Raw genomic sequence first — 4,313 nt, 5'->3', positions numbered from 1 at the left:
AATTTGTTTAAATGAACAAAAATAGCTAGAAGGATCAGAGAAGCTTACAGATTGGTGATCATCCATAAAATGTGGTCTAAACTAATTTAAAATTTTAGTGATGCCATTTGCAAAATAATTTTGCTAGTCGCTTCACAAAACTTCCTGTTTTTAGCACTAAGAGATAATTTTAATAAATACCTAATGTTTTGAACCAATCAAGAAGCAGCCCACGGATCACCCCTTTTAGTCGATCTGAGCCGTCCATACTCTCCCTCAGTCCCTCGATCCAGCGTCTCTCGCTCACCTCTCGCCTCTCGTCCCTCTCCCACCAGCCCTCCCTCTCTCCCTCCCAGATCCAGATCGCCGCCGCCTCCCCCATCTCTCTCCCTGATCCAGATCGTCCGCCTCTCCTCCCTTCCTTTTGTCGCTTCCCTCTCTGTCTTCCCGTCACCAGTGACGGTGCCCTCCTTCCCTCATGCTGCACCCGAACCTCCCTCCCGCTCTGAGCTTTTCTTCCTCCTCTATCGCCTCTACGACTTCTCTACCCAATCCCCAATCCCCTAGCGCTCCACTCCTCCCTTGCCGCCGGCACCTCCTGCACCCGATCCTTGCGACCTCATGCGGGAATCGAAGACCCCTGTCCGACGAGATCTGGCGCACGCAGCGAGATGCATCCGCCTCTCCCTCGATCCCCTTCTCACTCCCTCGCACCTCTCATCCATGGCTCCCTCACAAGAAGTCATGGTCGCCGCCGCCACCAAGGAGCCATCCAACAATGACAATGGCATGGCCACCCCTAAGACCAAGACGCCAGCCCTGAACGAGCGAATCTTGTCCTCGATCACGCACCGGTCCGTGGCGGCGCACCTGTGGCACGACCTAGAGATCATCCCCGACACGCCCACAATCTTCAACTGCGTGATCGAGATCCCCCAGGGGAGCAAGGTGAAGTACGATCTGGAAAAGAAGACGGGGCTCATCAAGGTGGACCTGGTGCTCTACCCCTCTATCATCTACCCGAACAACTATGACTTCATCTCGCGCACCCTCTGCGATGACTCCGACCCCATTGACTTCCTCTTGATCATGTAGGAGCCCATCGTCCCTGGATGCTTCCTCAGGGCCAAGGCCATCGGACTCATGCCATAATCAACCAGGTCCCTGATCAGTTTCCTCTTGTTTTGCTTCCTATATGTATGTGTCTGACGACGAAAGTGGTTTTCTTCAGAATTGTTCGAGTCTGACAAAGTTGTTCTGAACATTTCTTGAAATAGGGCGAGGCCGACGACCCTGAGTACCGCCACTTCAATGACATCAAGGACCTTCACCCGCACCGCCTTGCTGAGATCAGACGCTTCTTCGAGGACTGTAAGTCACTACTGTAGGATGGTCCATAGGTGACAGTAGAATCAGTGACCCTTCGATGAAACTATGTGCGATGCAATAATCGCAAACAATGCTGTAAAAAACATCAAAAAAGGTGCAAAATGTTTGAAATGGCGGTGACCTCAAACACGGTTCATATTAGACTTTCATGTGCGATGAGTGGCAAATGGTTAGTCCAGAAGAACGGTTTGCGATGATGCAGAACAATAGAAACGGGCAGCCAGATGAGGGTGTGTGTGATATAGGGCATACAGTTAACTAGGATGAACTGTGTGTGATTAGGCAACACAATGGAAATGGTTCAACTAAACAAGATGTGTGTGATACGCAGCAAACAGGTCTGTAATCAGTAATGTGTGTGAATACCAATAATAATACAGACAATTGCTGCTAATAAGCCATGTGATTGGCTCTGTCTACCCCACATATCAAGTTCACATGATTACTTGCAACATGATTTCTCTCGTGACCTCAAGAACAAAAGTAACTACTCACAAATGATCAACATGTTCACGATCAGAGTATTAAATAGAATAATGGATTTGAACATATAATCTTCCACCAAATAAACCATATAGTAATCAACTACAAGATGTAATCAACACTACTAGTCACCCACAAGTACCAATCTATATTTGCGGTAACAAGATTGAACACAAGAGATGAACTTGCGTTTGAGAGGAGATGGTGTTATTGAAGATGTTGATGGAGATTGCCCTCCCCACTATGGGAGAGTTGCTGGAGATGATGATGACGGTGATTTCCCCGTCCGGGAGGAAAGTTCCCCCGACGGAATCGCTCCGCCGAAGGGAAAAAGTGCTCCTTCCCAAGTTCCGCCCCGAAGCGGAGGCGCTTCGTCTCGAAAATTCTCCTCTTATTTTTTTCTAGGTCAAAATGACTTATATACCAGAAGATGGGCACCGGAGGTGGGCCGAGCTGGCCACACCCCACCAGGGCACGCCTGGGGGGCCTGGCGTGCCCAGGTGGGTTGTGCCCACCTGGCGGCCTCCCTCTGGTGTTTATTGGCTCCAGTATTTCTTGAATAATCCACAAAAAATCTCTGTGAAGTTTCAACTCATTTGGAGTTGTGCATAATAGGTGGCCTAACTTAGCTTTTCCATGTCCAGATTTCCAGCTGCCAGAATTCTCCCTCCTGGTGTGTTCATTGCAAATTATGAGCGAAAAGGCATTGTAATTACTCCAAAAAGCATTATTATGGATAAAAATTGTAAATAATAGTAAGAAAACATGAGGCAAAATGGACGTATCAGTGCTGTCCACCATAGCGAAACTGTAGTCGGAGATGTTGACAAACCTGGAGAAAGGCTCGCAAGGCCTTGTGGCCAAGTGGTAGTGGTAGACAAGGACATCATGTTGCATGCACAACTGGGCAATGGCAACCTTCTGATCGTGCCTGACACGATCGATGGTGTACTCGAGGTCGAATCCGACCAATTGGTACTTGTCCTCGGCACGGAACTGCTCCATAGTTTGGATGGAGCTCTCCACCGAGACCGGATCATTCGTGTACACCACCAAGAGAGTCTTCCCCTCACATGGGTGTCCACAACGTGATGCATGGTGAACTACCCGCCATTGTCGTCGCCGGCCGCTGCGAGCACCATTGGAACCGCTGGATGTCCTCTCTGTATGTGTCGTCGTTGGTGTGCTTATTGTGTTGTGTGCATGAGAGACGAAGGTAAATGGCCGCAGGAATAAAATGGGGCCGGGCGGCCTGGATTCTCAACGTGTCCACATGGCAATTTTTGCAGCAGGTAACTGCATCATCGCGCCATGCCCAGCGCAACCGCATGCACACGAACGTGCATGATCGTGCGCCAGCCCCAAACACTAGCAGTGCGCATGGAGGGACGAGGGCAGAGCACCCAGAGGGACGTGAGAGCTAAGCGCGCGCTGCGGGACGCGCGCAGAGCGCGCCGTGGCCGCCACAATGGCAAGCAACCACACACATAGAGCCATTGAACACGTAGGAGATGGTCGCCTACAAGCCGACCAAAAGTTGTGTCACTGCGTAGAGAGAGGCCTTGTCCTACTACCTCCATCTTGGTCTATAGTCCCCTTTATATTCTGTGCCATACTTTGCCCTTAAATTTAACCAACAAAACATTAATGCATGTTATAAAAAATATGGAAACTATGTTCAAATACGAGTCCAACTATGTAATCTTTGGCGACATGCATTCATATTATATTAGTTAAATCCTACTTATAAACCAAGATAGGGGTATCGTAGGTAATTAAACCGCAAACATTTTTTTGTATTAACCATATGTGTACGTGGCCTTTCGTCCTCCTCTCGCACGTCTTGTCACCCCGCTGCCGCAGATGGCTAACAGCGCAAGCTTGCGCAGCGCGCGAGGGCATTCTTTTGGCCAAACGGTGGCTCAAAGAGGCGCCAATGAATTGTCGGTGAGCCCATTCCTGTGCAACCTCACGGGTTCCTGCGCAAGCTTCCCGCCCGACTCGGTGAAATCCCCCAATATCCCAATACTTACCGGCCTCCTATATAAACCCTCACAGCCGGCAAGTCATGCGTCGCATTTTTTCCCTTCCTCCCTGTAGCTTATCTCGTGTGCTTCTTCCACAATCGCCAATGGCACCGATCCGTCATCGTCGCTCAGCCACTCCACCGTCATCAGAGGACAGCTCCAGCTGGGAGGCTACACCACGGCGGTGGTGCAGTCCCCGCCGTAGTGTAGTGCGCGTGGCATCCCTGTTGGGTGTGCGCGAAACACTCACCACATGCTCCGCCGCCGCTGCCCGTCGGCAGCTGTTGCCGGCCGCCGTTGCCTCCACACCACCGTCGAAAGCCAGGACCATCACCCGCTCCACCGCCGCGCGGCCCGAAGCTGGGAGGTGGATGTCATGGACGCCACCCCACTGCCGGCCATCACCCGCTCCACCACCATGGCCCGAAGGCGGGA

At 51.0% G+C, this 4,313-nt stretch overlaps 1 pseudogene; it reads left to right on the top strand.

Moving 5' to 3' along the window:
- The first annotated feature begins 702 nt into the window (after positions 1-702).
- Positions 703-1,367, top strand: LOC123129608 (soluble inorganic pyrophosphatase 4-like; annotated as a pseudogene).
- Positions 1,368-4,313: the final 2,946 nt, after the last annotated feature.

Source organism: Triticum aestivum, chromosome 6A (assembly GCF_018294505.1).
Source record: "Triticum aestivum cultivar Chinese Spring chromosome 6A, IWGSC CS RefSeq v2.1, whole genome shotgun sequence".
Taxonomy (NCBI): domain Eukaryota; kingdom Viridiplantae; phylum Streptophyta; class Magnoliopsida; order Poales; family Poaceae; genus Triticum; species Triticum aestivum.
Note: the sequence above shows the minus strand (reverse complement) of the source record. Positions and strands in the feature narration are given on the sequence as shown.